The sequence below is a fragment of the Pseudopodoces humilis genome, chromosome 6, assembly GCF_049639895.1.
Source record: "Pseudopodoces humilis isolate 2021_Gansu_Grassland_sample_001 chromosome 6, ASM4963989v1, whole genome shotgun sequence".
Lineage (NCBI taxonomy): Eukaryota > Metazoa > Chordata > Aves > Passeriformes > Paridae > Pseudopodoces > Pseudopodoces humilis.
The window spans coordinates 65,474,505-65,491,215 of NC_142205.1; the positions used below are offsets into that span (position 1 = coordinate 65,474,505).

The window sequence follows — 16,711 nt, forward strand, 5'->3', positions numbered from 1 at the left end:
CAATTGGAAGAACTATGGCCTTAGTATATATGTGAATTTAAGTACTTTTACAAGTCAAGGAGAATGGTCTGTAATGACTACACATGTAGGGTACACAAAGGCCTACCTGCATGTGAGCAACCACTTGTAAAAGCAACTTAATTCACAACAGCAAGATGGTGGTATGAGATGTTCTTCCAGTGCATGGTTAAGGCAGGAATAAAAAGCTGAGTTCAAATTCAGCCTGGAAAAAAGAGGAAAATGCTTTCAGTTACATTTTGGTTTTGTCCAGAACAGTTCTGCTGACATTCAGTATATACCCACAAATTTTAAGGTATGGGGTACCTCCCAGCAGTTGTTCAGATGCATTTCAGCCCAGAATGCAGCAATAAGGTCAAGAGAAGTTTAGAATTTATTGCAGAGAAAAGATTGCTGCTGTGGGAGATCTCTGGCATCAAGCCCTGAGAGCAGCCCCTGTAACTGCTGGTCTACACAACCTCCATTGTTCTCTCAGGTTTCACAGCTGCAAAGGTTGCTTCCTCTTCCAGAAGGCAAGAGCTCTCCTCCCACAGCAGCTCCACCACAGGAAGGATTTTACTCTTTCTGTCTCATTTTGGGGAGGGAGGGGTGCTGGCCTTGCCCGTATCACCCTGCCCAGAACCAATTAACTTGGCCTGAATATCCCAGTGGGTCTCAGGTGGCCAGGGCTTGATAAGGCATTTCCTCTCCCTCTGCTGGTCTGGATAAAAGTTATTTGAAAGACACACCTTCTAAATGATACAACCTTTATTTATTTATTCAAAAAAATAACTTCTGCCTTATAGATAAGAGTCTGAAGATAGGCCAAGAACATATTAATTGAATATTTTACAGTCTTGTTTAACTGACTGCGTTTCTCAGAGACACTCTTGTTAGGTTCCTAAGAGGAACCTAACAGTTTCCTTTCATGGGAGGATAAGCATGTTTCCCAAACTCTTTAGTAACTTGATCCCTTTCTACACTGGAATTCCCCTGTGTCCCCTAGCAGGAATCACCCGCAATTCCCAGCTGATGACAGCCTAGAAGGCAGGATATTTGTGAACTACAGCTTGAACAAACCTCTGGAGTTTAAAGAGGAACCTATCCATGCTTAAGCTTGGAGCTGTAGGGCTGGTGTCCTGACACCCTGTTATGCTTGTGGGCTACAGCAGCTCCTGGCAGAAAGCAAAGGAGACATGGAAGATGGAAAGGAAGATAGAGACAGAGCAGGTGTTTCAGGAAAGAAACCAAACCCCATTTAATCTGCTCTGCTCCTAATGTAGCAGAGCATTCAAAGCAACCTACAGGCATCTGATTACATAATTACCATTGCATGCATTTATCCTTCAGTGCCTTCGTAGTCTTTTCCAGCAACATGGATGTGAAACTGGGGTGTGACCAATCCAGAAAGCTCAGACATAAAACATGTGAAGTGTATGCCCAAAACCTGAAGTTTAATCATGAGTAGCCCTAAGTTGTTTAGGGCAGTAAAATGAAACCCTTGTAAAATAAAAAAAGATCAAAGAGGTTAACATAGTCCTTCCATGTAATTACTATAATCTCTTACTATTTGTGCACAATTCATATTCATATTTAATACAGTTAAAAATAATTAGTTTACCCACAAAACATCTACGTAAACTAGGTACCAGGAAAACTTTTTTTTTATCATTTCACAAATTTGGTGGCCTGAGAAAGACAATATATTGTGGTTTGTTTCTGATAAAGTGATATCCAAGTGACCCTATTCCACTCCAATGGGAAGTGAAACAATTTTGATTTATAATGATTTAAATTCACAGAATTTCATTTGAAATATAATCTGGCATGCTTTTGAATTCCCACTCTGGCTTGTGCACAGACATTATTTTGTCAGTACGGTAAGCTTTTAATTACTATATTTCCCAAAATAAATGCATCACTCATCAGCAACTAAACAACTAAAACAACACCCAATCTGAATCTATCCTTTTATAATAAAGTAATAAAATATTATCCAGATTAAGAATGACCTTGTTTTCTTAGGTAGGTCACAATTACCTTTACTGCTTTGGTTTTTGTTTGTTTTTTGTTGTTTTGGGGGTTTTTTGTTTTGTTTTGTTTCTGACGTGACTTGTAACTCTTTTGCTAAAGGAAATGTATCTGCTTTGATCAGATGAGGATTTGGCAGCAAACTGCAATACTATGGTCTGTTATATCAGATGACACCAGGGCTTAAAACTTTTCACATTCCTTTAGTTAGACGCTTTAGCAGAGCTCTGCACAACTTCTCACACCTGAATTCTTAAAAAGCCTTGGATTTGTTTTCTGCCTGATGCTGAACAAGCACAAAAACTGGCACTTTGTTTTGTGGAACGAACTCAGTTGTTTTCAGAGTAGAAAAAAATTACCCTGGCTTACTTCCATCACTGATGCATGTGTTACAATAAAATTAACTTTCTTGAGAGGTGCCCATAGTCCCCATAAAATGCAGGAAATTCAGGCATTTAAACCAGCAAGCTTAACAGACTGACACCTAGGCTACCATTTAGAGATGCCCAAAAAAAAGGAGAAGATTTAATATATCCCCCCAGCACCAGTTAGGGTCCTACCCTTATTCAGGATTCTTAGCTACTGGCTCTCCTCTAGAACAGCTATGTCCCATCAGTCCCTCCTCATAAAAACAAAACAAAACAAAACAAAACAAAGCAAAACAAAACACAAAAAAACCAAAAACAAAACAAAAAACCCCCCCAAAAATACCCAAGACACAAAATTGGGACTGTTTCCCAAACTGCAATACTTAGCAGCTTTGCTTTTGTAGGGGTAAGGGTTTGTTTGAATTCTTACTCTGGATAAATTGAAGCCTTGATTTTTTCTCTTACAGGGTTGATGTGAGTTACCTGTTTCTCAGAATACACAATCAATGTTTTCTCCCTTTGGCTCCAAATATAGAGAACTAGAGATTCAGACCCTCAGCTCCAGGAAAAAGCCCTGACTAACATGTTCTGGGGAAACACATAGAGAAACTTGAGACTTTTTGTTCCTATTGCTCTTTTGCATCAATGGATCCAGACCCTGTTGCCATTAAAAAAACCAAAACTACACAAACAAAACAAACAAAATGCAAAAAACCCCACCCATAAACCCACAGACCTTCATGTAGTATTTCCAAGATTCCTTAATCTAGGTCTATGACATAATTTCAAGCTGGTTTTATGAACATTCTTTATAAATAAATTATTTCATTTCTGACAAAAATACAGACTTGAGAAGGTTGTTTTATCTTTTTTAAGAATGGAAAGACTTGCTTGTCAGACTCAGTAAGATTTTAAAATGCTAATCCACTCTTGGAACATATAGCTGACACTGACAGAATGTTTTATGATGTGATCTCTCGCGCCTACTTCCAGCTAAAATTAATAAAGTCCTCACCTCCCCTTTGGCCTCCAGATCTTATTCCAGCAGGAAATCACACCTTAAAGTAACTGATCCTGCCAAATACTTCATCACTTTTCACTAAGAGGGAAAGTGGAAGGCATGTTCCATCATAGATCTTCCCAAATGTGTTGAAGTGAAAGAGGAAAAAAATGAGATGTGTTCATCTTGTTCATTTACACCTGTACGTTCTATTGTTATGATGAATACCCTTTATCTTTAGATAATACACATGTAAGAAGTTGGTCTGCTCTGAAGTTTTTAAGAGTTTCTTGTTGCATGTTCCTGTATTACTGCAGCCAAATTCCATTAAGACCTATGTTTTAAAATATCTTCCTAATATATATGATGAAATAGTTTGCACAGTTACATTTCTGGGCCTTGCTGCTCAGTACAGTACAGTGCACAGTGAATTTCTTTGAAAAGCACCTAATTCCAGAAATATTAACATAATTATTATAGTGGGTTTTAAAAGGAATTTAGTGGAGGGGGAAAAAAAGCCCAATTGCAGAAAGATTTTACAACAGATGAGTAGAAGTTGTTGAGGGCTCTCTTCTCATCAGACCAGACCCAGTGAGAGGACTGTGTCCAATGCCATGTGGAAATGCTAATTTCCAGCATGATATGACAATGCAATCATGTGCTCAGTCAAAGTTTTGCATTATCTGGAAAGCGATATCAAACCTGTATTTTGTAGGGTTTTTTTTTTTCCCCTTTTTCAACCAGTAACATTTCCCGGATATTACTAATTTCTTGTTCTACTCTGTGAGTTATTATTCTAGATTTCCAAAGGGAAAGGAGTGGTATTTTTCTCTACAAGGTTGCTCTAAGAAAACACCTGCATTTAGAGTAAGAAATTTTACAGAGCTATGAGATATTGCCCAGGGTGCAAGTGGAAATATTAAGAGTTATATCCCATCCGTGACTGAAATGAATGTATTTTAAATTTCTGTTTCACTTTTGCACATATGGAATATGTTAAATATAATTCCCAATGCCTGTAAACTTCCTTAAAGCCTGAGATAAATTTACTGTTAGAAGAAGGAGCTGTATAGTCACACAGAAGTCATTACTTTTAGTCTTATTCCATATTTTAGCCTGAAATCTAATAAGCATTTTTGATACCACCACAGAGTATCTGACATGAAGAAAGCATCTCCAACTGTAATCCCATAACCTCTAATTTACTTCCATGCACACCTGAAAATCACAGCTGAGTCATAGTACACAAATTTTTGCCATATGTATTTCAGTAACAATACTAGAAAATAGTTTTACAGAACTTTGTGAAGGATAGGAAAAGATGGGGGCACAGAATAATCACATCCTCCCAATGACAGTTGTCTTTAGCTAATTTTTCAGATTTGAAATCCCACATTATAGGATTTTGACAGATTACTGGGTTATTTCAAATAAGTATTGGCAGATAAGATACAATTTAGCTGTGTCACAAAGGTAATTCTGCCTGGGAGGTCTTCATTGTTTCAATAGATTCCCCTCACACTGAAATGTCAGAGGTTTTGACTGGCTTTTGATCCAAGCAGACATTTGGTTTTTGGTCTAGATCTTCAACCTCTCAAACAAATGACACTGTTTACATGTTTAAAGTGCCTTCAGGCTGACTACAGGAAATATGCAACATACTTCAATGTGATCACAACTGATTTCTTAGGATTAATATGAGACACAATGTGAAAAATAAATATTTCTATAGAAATAAAGTTATTATTTGCTGTGACTGAATTTAAGCCTGATAGCTTTGGCTCATACACAGGACATGCTGTTATTTTGTCTTTTTCATTCAGACCACAACTCCTCCTGCTGTGACTCAGAAGCAAATGAAGTTGGGCATTGTCACATTGATCCTGCCTACAGGTTTCAGAGTAATCTGCAGTGCAATTTGCAAAATATACAATTTTTTATTACTGAAGCCTATGGATAATTCTTCAAGAACAATTTTGTTTGGTTTTTTTTCTGACTGTCATTGACTGAGATTATTCCTCCTTGGTTGTCACTGATTTTACAGAACTCTGATATTCTTCTTTAAAATTATCTTCTGTTGCATTGCCATGGAAAAAGATTATCTTATTATTCTTTAGTATATAACATATACTCATTATCTTCCTAATTTTCTTGCTTAAATCTGTAATGTACTAACATTTGTTCTGTTTTTATACTTCAGTTTCTATACCAACAGTATTTTAAAGTCTAAGACTGTTCTTTGTAATATCCAATTACAACAGCCTTAGAGCCAGGAACTGAAGTACTTTCTATTTAATAGGTTCAGAATCCCTGTTTGAGCTTCATCCATGAAACACAATTGAATGCATGTGTTTGTGGCCATGACAGAACATGACATTCGGTAAATTTTCAGCGATCACTTTAGTGTCTAAGTTCTCTATTAAATATCATTGGTTTTCTCTTGCTTTTTATAAAGGAGCCTTGCTTCACAGGGTATGGAAAAACAGCAAACCCAAGCAGGACACTGAATTCATCTCAGGGCTCTGCTGACATCAGAAACCACTCAATCTTTGCTCAAGAGACTCTTCATGTATTTATAACCCTGTCATTTACAGTTTCTTTCCATTTACTCTCTGCATGGGTGACCTACCAAATGTATGCACAGCAGCCAATATGCATCCCTTATATGCTGACTGTGAGCTGCCTGATGTTAGTACCCACACTCCCATCAGGCTTGAAAATATCCTGGGAAAAAATATTTACCTTGGAGCAAAAATGAGAGGAACTGCCTTCTAAATACTATCCACAGAAACAAAACTATTGGAAAGTGAGTCTGACATGATACAAGCAAGATTTCAACAATGAGAAGAACATTTGGGGTTTGCACAAATACTGCTGGCTTTCTTAATTAATTTATTTCCCTCACTTACAAAAAAGAGAATAATTTTCTAATCTTATCTATAGAAGGATCCATTAGCATTCATGTTGAATAAAATCTTGGTTTTAAATGGATTTGATAGAACAGTTTCTCTTAATACTTGTTCAGAAGCAAGCTAGGCCTTAGAGCAGGAATAAATTAAATACCACTGGACCTTTTTTGTACTCTGTTAAGAATAAGATTTTTCTAGATTGTTCACTATATTAAAACACTCTTTAGTTAAAATAATACTACTCCCATTTCATTGCAGCCAGCCCTTCTGCTTCAAAGCTAGTTTAGCATCTTTGGTTTCTGCTCCTACCCTCTTTGACACAAAGTTGCCCACAATAAAGACTATTAAAGGGTATCCAAAAGTCCTCCAGCTGTGTTAAGAGATAAATTCAAGGGAAGGCAAGGAGCCAGCAGCTGCAGGACCATACAGGAGCAAGCCTCCAAAATGAAATAATTAGGAATCAATTAGGAATGAATAATTAGTTTATAACTGTGTTATGCTGTCTCTTTAGTCTGTACTTCATTCATAAACAGATGGACTGTAAATATTCAAGAAACAAATTTTTCAAAACTGACTTCTAACCTCATAACCAAATAGTAACTGGACAAACCTCTGTGCAAATACAATTGAAACATATCTCTGGATTTAAGAGTAGGGAATATGGAACATAATGTCATAAACCCTGAAAAGACTTTTTAAAAATTATTTTAGGATTTGAAAAACCCAGTTTTGCAATGACATTTTACAATCCTTATTAAATTGGCCCCTATTATGCACAGGAGATTTAAAAAATTAAAACTGCTTGGTTTAGAAAAAGATGAAAAAAACATGGCCTCAGAAATATAAATATCCTATTTCATTTTTATTCAAAAGGCAAGAATAAATGCACAATCATAATTATGACGGACTAACATAAGCCGGTAAGCTTAATTCTGACCTGTAAACTCAATTCTGTGACCATTATTTTCTCTGAAAAGCTTCTAATTTTGTTTATTCCTTCCTTCTTCATTTTTCCACTTTGAAGTAAATACACATACAATAGTGAAGTCTTTCCATTCAGCAAGATTAATGAGAAGTATGCCAAAAGTGGAAATTTTAATAATTAATTTGTGCTCACTCTAGAAAAAGAGGTTGCCTATAAACCCCAGAAAACTGCTTCTCCTTGTTTGCAGTTGTTATGAAAGGGCAAAATTGAGGTAGGCAATGGATCTCGTGACTTCTGGAACTGCTGGGGACTTTGAAAGAGATACTAGAACAGCGCAGATATTTCCATACTTATGTCTCTGTAACAATCTGAGGTCAGGATTAAGGGTGTACTACAACACCTGCTAAATTGTAAGATAAACCCATAGGCTTAGTAAGTTTTATGAAGTCTTATAGGAAGAGTTTGATATGCAGGCGCTTATCAATCTTGTTTTGTGTAGCTAAGAAAATGTGGCTGACTTGAAAATCATTTCCTAAATCTGTAAATTTCACAGTTTTATTTGCAACCTCCCCACTGAAGGGGTTTATTGATCAGCCACATCACAGAACATGGTAAAATACAGGACCTGCATTAACAGAAGAATACTGCAGTATTCTTATTGTTAATAGTATTGTTGTTCTTATACTGCAGTACTAATATTCCTCAGACAGAAAGAATGGAAGATGTCAGAGTACAAGAGTGGGCTCTGCTACAGCCTCAAGAAAAGCTGTAATACCTCTTGAGTTCTCTTCCCATCTCCAGTAAAGAGCTCAGAACAAATCAAAAATACATCATGTTTATTCCTTGTCTTCTACAGGAAAATAGTTCCCTGTATATTTAATGGAACAAATACAACCAAAACAATATACTGGACACCTCTGGAAAGATTTGTAACTGTTGTAATGTAATGTACTAAGAAGCAGAGTATTTTTGGTTCTGGTAAATGAGATAGTTATAATTTACTGCTGAACAATAGAAACCCAATAGTGGCAAATGCCAATAAAATAAAATAACCAACTGATACTCTGGTTGTAAGAAAGGAGAGGACAAAGGCAGTATTATGACAGTTTTTGAGGCCTGACCAAGCACAAGTATTAAAGTATTAAGATAAACACTCAGCTCTAAGGAAACCTATGTTATGCTCCAACTAGAAATATGCTGAGAGTCAGAGCTTATAGAGAAAGGAAAAGAAGAAGCTCATTCAGTAGTTCTGTGCTACTCAGCCCTTTACAGAGGAAAGTGAATCCCTAAGATATCAGCCAACTATGTAAAGTAGGAACTATGCAAAATCTGCTGCAGTGGGGTCCAGAGATGAACTGAATGCTTTATGCATTCATTTTCTGCAGGCACCTTATTTTAAACTCAAAGTCCCATGGAGCCTAAATAGGACTCTCTTTTCAGGTCTGGGAAGCACTTAGATTACCAAATAAGGTATAAATTTATGGTGGCCCTAGATAAAAACAAACAAAAAATAAATCCAAACCTGAAAGCAGAGTTTCTGTAGCAGAAAAGATTGAGTTGCATTATATCCTCAAAACTTTGACATTCTCTACTTCTATAGTAATCATTGCAGCAGGAAAGAATTGTGATATTCTAACTTTAAACTCTATTACTAAAACCAGACCTCTTGTTGAAGAGAAGCTGCTAGAGTTTACAACCACAGCAACTTCAGCAGTGGCAATTTTAGAATGAAAATGATGAAGATCTGAAGTGTGCAAATCCCTGGGAAGGATTTTAAAGGCAACAACTGTTGTACCACAGCATGCAGTAGTTATTAAATGGTGATTTCACCATGCACAAAGAATCTTGGAGACACTTCTGAAACTTTCTAGGGTAAAATTTATTTATGTAGATAGAAAAAATAAAGCATCTAATTTTTTTTAAAAAAGCTAGATTTAGGCTGGTGTTACAAAAGTCATTCTCTATTTATGCTTCCCCAGCCTGCGCACTAACTGAAGCAGGGCACCCCTAGGCAAATTATAGGCTATCATGTAATTGTACATTGTATCATAATGTATTCACTCTAGAAGGCAAAATTAAAGATACATTTACTTTCATGGAAAGAAAAAAGCCAGTAATGATGGTGAACATTTTAGAAGCCTGTTTGCTAAGAACAGAGAATTAAAAGGCTTTTAGCAAATGGACTTTTTCTAACTGGTAAAAGTATTCCATTGACATTCTCCACACTTACAACCCCAACAGTGGTAGCAATAATGGAAGTGATGTTAGAATTAGGGTTCAAGGCACTGAGGCTCAAATTGCTGCCATCATCAAGAGGAAATGCTGCAGCTTATCACAGATTCTCAATCAATCAGCTGGCCTAATTTAGTCTGATGACCCGTCAAGGCTGGATACTGGACTTAAGCAAGATTTTCTGGAAACAGTTTGAGTATAAATTCTTAATACGACTTCTGGAACACACTGTTCAGATCTTGTCCTCTTTACATTCAGATTTTTAATTACTTTTTGTAGTACCTTATGCCATTTGACAAAAAAACATGTTTAATAATCAAAAGGTGTAACTTCATGGAGGTTTGCTTTAGCATAAACCCAAAAATGAGATCTAAGAGGACAACTCACAAGAGCTAGTATTCACAATGTCCTCAGCTGTCTCAGGTTCACAATGAAAATAAATGAAAACTTTTCACCCAGCAGGTTTCTGTTCCTCGTTCTAGTATGTAATTAATTTAAATAATTAATAAATAATCATGAACTTTTATATTTTTTCCTGTTGCTGGAATAACAAATCAACTCCCAGTATTATTTAAAGGATAATTTACAGGCATTTATCTACATACCAGCAAAGGCCAGGAGTATTTCAATTCTACATTTCAGTTCATGTTTATTTCCAGTAATAACATTAACTATGCTTCTTAATAAACTGAATTGTACAAAATTGACATGTACCCTTAAAAATATGCAATTCCCTTGTGCAGCCACTGGATGGACTTATGGAACCAGTGAAACCTTTTGACTGCAGAGAAGATGCACAATTAAGTGAGCAACTGGCAAGGAATTTCCCTTCCTTGAAGGCTAGGAGAAGCTTTCTGCAAAAGAGGATTTGAGCCTAAAAGGCAAGGTACAAGCAGGAATTTTAGCTTCTCCTTTTCAATCGAGTACTTGTCTTTCAAAACATTTAGTTTAAGAACAACTAAGTTGTTGAAATGAACCAGAATGATAGGAAAATTGGTTTGTAGAACATACAGATCAGTTCCAAATGTGATTATTTGGCATTAAATTTTACGGTAGAAGCACTAAAAATTGTACTGAAAAGAAGCTGGGTTTTTTAATAGCTAAGTTTACAAACAGAAGCAGATCATAGTTATTTAAAGTAGTCCTTATTTTTTAAAATTTATGCTACTTTAAAATGTTCATGTTCTTTAAGAATAAAATAGAACAGTATTTGCTTAAGCTCCCATACCATTTTCTGGAATAGGAACCTGCTACTCTGCATAGTAAGTGTAAAACAATCCCTGCATCAAGAGTATGGTCATCCATGAATATAAAAGCTTTATTTCCTTTTTTATTGCTGGTGTCAAAATTACTCCTGAGTATTTTGTGTGTATTACATTTAACTATATTACAATTAACTTAATGCACTTTTCTAGACCAGTTACCATTTCAGTGCATACAACAGTGATAAAATACAAATGTGATTCCATTCACTGTTCTTCTGTTGTGCAGGTAAGAGCAGTAGAGGTATCAGTTGTAGCAGGTAAACTCAGTAAATTCAACTCCAAGGCAGCAAATAGGGTTGCTGTGGGGAGAACTAAGCGAAGCTGGGGAATGAAAGTATAGAACTCAGGAGATGAAGAGCTGTTGCATAAATCTGCCCATACCTGCAGTTCTCAATCTGTGGCCAGTGACAATGACAAGCATGGCCCCTCCACTCCTCCTCTGCAGACACACTCAGTTACAGGATGTAAAAGGGGATCATATGGTTTTGTCATTTTGCCTGTCTGCCCTCACCCTATTCTGTCCCAAACAATTTACAGTGGCAGCAAACCTAACTCTGCATGCCTGGAGTTATTTTGTCTTTGTGCTGTGAAGGTCATATGCAAAGCCTGTGTAGTGAGTGAATGTCCTCTGACTCTTTCTTTAATTGCATGGGATAGTCTTACTGGGTACCTATTATAGCCAGGATGAATGACAGACAGTGAGAAAAAAGCATGGGCAAGGAAGGCTGGGTCAGGTTCAGTGCTGCTGTCTATTGCTTTCAGTCCTCTTCTGGAACAAGGCATGAAAGGAGACTGCAGATGTTTGTCAACTAACAACCCCTTCCCAGCCTAACTCATTTCTTCACTGTGTGTAACAGCAACTTTGTGGATAATAAAACACCTGCAGAAAAATCTCTCTGGATCTCACTGGTATGCTTTTTACCATATTCTTTAAATTCCTGTTATTTTTTAGAAAAGCAAACAAAGCCACTCACAGGGCCCAAAAAACTAACTGAGCAGCCACATTTAATTTATGCATGCACTTTAACACCATTCTAAGTTAGGAGCTGATATCCACAGATTAATTGCCTACAATGATCACACAAATCATGGAACAGGATGGAATGACACCTCTCATACTTACAATAATCATGGTGCCCATCACTGGACACAAAATGCATGCAGTGTGTCCCTGGCATGCCAGGACTCCTGAGTGCCATATGCTGTCCTGACCTCAGACAGGGGAATGCCATCTGGCATAAAAGCCCCACAGTTGGCACTGCAGACTGCAGGCTCCAGGCTCCTCTCTCTCCCACCCCACTTCTCACCCTATCCCTCTTGACAATTACAGAAACAGCAATCTTGCAGGAATGAAGTCAGGCTACCAGAATACTGAATGCCTGAGTCAGATACTTGGAATGGGGCTGGAAACTCCAGAGCTGTCTGATATATATCATTGCCTAAAAGCAAAATTGTGACAAATCAGGTTCTTCTGTACCATGCAGTAGGCAATGAGATCTCTTTTCTCCCTACTACACACAGTGTCATGTCACAGATGTGCACTTCCCTGCTAAAATCTTCCCAGGAAACATCATACCTCAGCCAGGAATGCTTTCCCCTGAGAAGCCCCTGAGCATAACTTGCTATTCTTGGCTTGTTCTGACCTCCTTTAATTTCTTGACCTTGTTCTGGAACTAGGTGCTGGTCCACTTTTAACCACACCAGACCAAACCAAGCAGCAATCTTCCCATACCAGTGTTGATTTGGAAAGCCTTTGCTAAGCTACTGCCCTGGGAATCTTCCACTCTACAGAGATTAGGTCACAGACTTCCTTCCAGGGTCGGTGGCACCAGGAGCTGCCAGCTCCAAGTTAGGACAGTAAAATAGGTGGGGCAACATTTGAATATGACACAGGGAGATGTAGACAGAGCCTATGGAATTAGTGGTATCACTAATCTAACCACCTACATAAGCAAATCAAGTGAATCATCTGCCTTACTGGTCTATCAAGCCTCTGGCACACACATGATACTGTGTATATAATGGGGGACTGGCTCACATGAATTAGATTTTTAAAGTGCTTCTAAATTACATGTTACAATTCAAGTTGCTTAGAGACACAAGCTCAGTTTGGGAGTGGTCCTCCTTCAGACAGAAAATCTCAGCAATTTCTTATTCTGCGTGAACCACTGAATACCAAACTGTTTATTCCTATGAATAGGTTATTTCTCTAAAATTCTAAAACCAAAGAATTGCAGAATAATCTCATTATTCTACTGCTATGACAATTTTTTCAATCTACTCTGGTTAAGAAATATGAAGTAAACATCTATATCAATAATGCTGCTTTTATGTGGAGTTCTGTCAGGCAATTAGCTGTTAGGTTCACAAATGACAAAGCTGATGCAAAGCTCGGAATTTTTTACTGACAGATTGTCTGGTAAATTGGTTTATTTGCGTTGGATGCACCACTAAAATCGTTCAAATTAGTACCCAATCAGTTCCTGTTACTGTATACCTGAAAGTGTAACAGCAAATTTGTCCTGTTAGAGCCAAATGACAAATACCAGGAGAACTGTTGCCAAGGCTGCCTGGTTTTTCTGTGCTGAGGCCTGTGGATTCCCACCTGTTCTGTGCAATGCCACTGCGTATATTAAGTCACAGCACAGGCTAAGCACAGCTTGGAACACTGCAAGTGTGGACGACATATGACATTCAATATGAATTCCCCTCACTTAATTAACATTGTCTACTTTCTTTGACACATCAAAGAATTTAGTAGCATATTCTTAAAATGTTGAGATTTGGCTTTGATTTCTCTTTGGCCATTCGTGCATGCCATTCTGAGGAAGTAACAAGATAATAGTGCTCACAGTGCTCAACCCCGACAGTTGAAATATCTAAACCTCATGCCAAATTATTCTTTCAAAATCCAGAGTGCTTACATACATTCATGCTGATAGGTGTTTCTTATCTCCTGACGTTTCAGATTAGCTTTTTAAAGGTACAAAGACTACCAGGATATGTTTTCATGTGCTCTGTAACACATTTCTACACAGCTCAGATTTTAATTTCTGATACCCCACAAACACAGAGCCTTTTCTCTTGAAAGTGACTCCTTGTCCTATGTCCCTGCCATCCATGCCTTTGATCCTCACTGCTTTACAATGAGGTATGTCTTTTTATTAATTGGTTCTTCATTTAAACTCATTAAAATCAGATGTGGAAGTGTGCTACACTACACTACACTACAGTGTATTTCCCCTTAGAAATGTCAGTCTTGAAGTGCACGCTAATGTGCAGGTTGCATGCCATAAATCCACCCTCATTAGCCAGTCAATCCAACCCTAATAAGGGAATGGATTCCTTGAAAAGGAGTGGACAGGACAATGCAAGGTACTAATTTCATGTACCAATATGCATTGGTATGTACCAATATGTATTCTAATTTCATGTACCAGGGTGCATTTATTTTTCCACCATTCAGAGCCTCTGGGTGAGCTCAGAGCTAATGATGACTCTAAAATCAGTGGAATGGTCTTTATAGGTACATTTGAGACAAATATTGATGGAAATGGAGGCCACAATTACATAGGGAAAATGTACATTCAAGTGTACAGTAATTAAAGAGGAATAGAGTGGTTTAGCATAAATTGTAAAACTCAGTACTAAGAGAACAGAGAAGTGTACTGTGACCTTTTTTTGTAAGATGCTGTTCTTGCACTAAGTGAATTCTAAATATAGCAGCATTCTGTAGCCAGACTACTTAGATAAACTGGAGTGGCAATGCTATTTCATCTAAAAATAGAGAAACACTTCTCCCTCAAAATACCTAGAGCCTGTACCTGTGGTCTCACAGGCAGCTGAAGGCAATCTGTTTGCACAGTCATGGAAAGCAGCTGTCCTGTCCTGTCCTCCATCTCTCTTTGTAAGGATCTGCTCATGGTGATAACGTTCCAATTTAAAAAATGGTCTTAAGCCTTGGTCAGAGGCAGGGAATTTGGCCTAATTTCTTCCTTGGCCAAGTTCAGTTAGACACAAACCTCTCTGAGGTGTGCTCTGATCATCAGGCCATCATTTTGCTCTTGGATGAGGGCTGGAGCAAAGGGTAGCAAAGGCATTGGCAGTACTTGAAGGTGTGCTACTTGAAGAATTCCAAGCTCATTGGGCAAGATGGAAAGCATGACACTAATCCTTTAATGTAAAAAGAAACAAAGAGGTAACTCATCCTCATGACATGATGCCAAACTGCAGGTATGGGAAACAGTTCTAGAGATGAACAAGGGGAAAAAAAAGATTTAGATTTCTCACATGTCAGTTGCTAATTACTGTCAATTAAAATCAAAACAAAAACCTCAACCCAAACCGAGATTTGTCCTCTAAAATTTTAAAAGTATGATTTGGGGTTTTTTCATAAATGCAGGTGGAACCTGCATATTTATTATTAATTTAATTTGCCGTATCAAGTATTTTATTAATTTAATTTACTTCACATTTACTTTATCAACTCTGCCGTTCCTACTGCAAGGTAGCACCAGTATAGAAGCCCCAATTTTCATCTCTGCAAAGTTATGTGAATTATAATAACAATGACAGGTATTTTTAAAATGTAGCTTATATTGTTGTCCACACAAATTGGATTCATTACCCAGTGTGCAACAGGCCAATAATTACACTCGAAAGAGACGATTATTTATTTCAGAGTTCCACAAGCCTGGGTGCTCAGTGGTATTCCACAAATGAAGCATACCAGCTACTAAAACTTTTTTACAATTTACTCTTTTTAGCAAACAAGGGGATTAGTGTTCATTGGCTACAAGTTACATAGTTCTCGTATTAATAAGTATTGTACCTTCAATTGGTTAATGATTCTCTCACTTCTAATGCTAATTAGTCTGCATGCTCAGTCTTTCTTTTGGGTCAGTGTGTTTCTTGGATTGGTGGTCTATGAGTTGGTGGCCACATATCTACCCCTGACAGAATTACCTTTGACCCAGCAGGAGCTGATTAGTTGGAGCAATTGCTCAGCTGGCTTTATTAGTTTGTTCCTTATCTTGGGAGTTCTGCCAAACATCCTCATAGCCCCTAAATTCTGCATTCTTTGTGTCCCTTATGAGTGGTACATCCTTATTGCCAAGCTTGGTTAACCTCCTGCTAAGTCTGAGATCATTGAAGCATGTCCAGCTCTAAACCTTAACAAAGCAATTCTACAACAGGTACTTTGTCTTTCTAACACCTGGACATCACTTAGATCTTGTTAGCTGTCACCTGCTTCACAGGTTAAACCTCCTTTCTTGCTGTTTAGGCTTGACAGTATACAAAGATCAAACATATAAGAACATATAAGAACACTCTTAAGAAAATTTTATATAGTCCACATTTTGCAACAATCAGCTGTCAGACTTTTTGCAAAGGTACAGACATCGCTGTTCCTATTTTTGGGATCCTCTTCCCTGAATTTACAAAAGAGCGATGAGGCTACAGAGCAATTTCTACTTTTTTCCCTTCCTTTGGGCTGCAATGATTGCCTTTCACTTTCAAGATGCTTCCAATTGCTAATTCCAAGGGAAAGAGAATTGCTGTTATAAAGACTGTAAACAAGGAGACTGCTTAAAACCCTGTGCCATAGGCCTTCTGACATCTTTCCAGAGATATCATGCACAGCCTCAAAAGCAGTCAAAAATTCATCCTCAGCCTCAAAAGCAGTCAAAGCCACCTGAAGACTCTTTCAAATTGGACTGCCCTGTTAAACCAGTACCGCTGCTGCTCTTCACTGGAGAGCTTTTTCATGAGTTGACATTCAGTCACCTGAATTTCCAGTTCAAAGAGCTGCCACATCCCCTCTCCCCCCCACTCCAACCACAGGAACTCTCACACCAAGGCAGAACATCTCACTTAGATGAACTCCCAAGTGCAAATCAATAGAGAGGATAGAGAAGGAAAAAGGAATTATTAGCCACAAACTCTGCTGATCTTCAGCCAGACAATCATAAACTCCCCATTCT

At 37.7% G+C, this 16,711-nt stretch overlaps 1 protein-coding gene across 1 annotated transcript in view; it reads right to left on the reverse strand.

Annotated features, from left to right (window-relative positions):
- JADE1 (jade family PHD finger 1) overlaps window positions 1-125 on the reverse strand; it is a 116,177-nt gene extending 116,052 nt beyond the window's left edge. The window contains exon 1 of the mRNA XM_014254780.2: window positions 107-125. The gene's annotated coding sequence lies outside the window, so the exon portion shown is untranslated. The remainder of the gene's footprint in view (window positions 1-106) is intronic.
- Window positions 126-16,711: the final 16,586 nt, after the last annotated feature.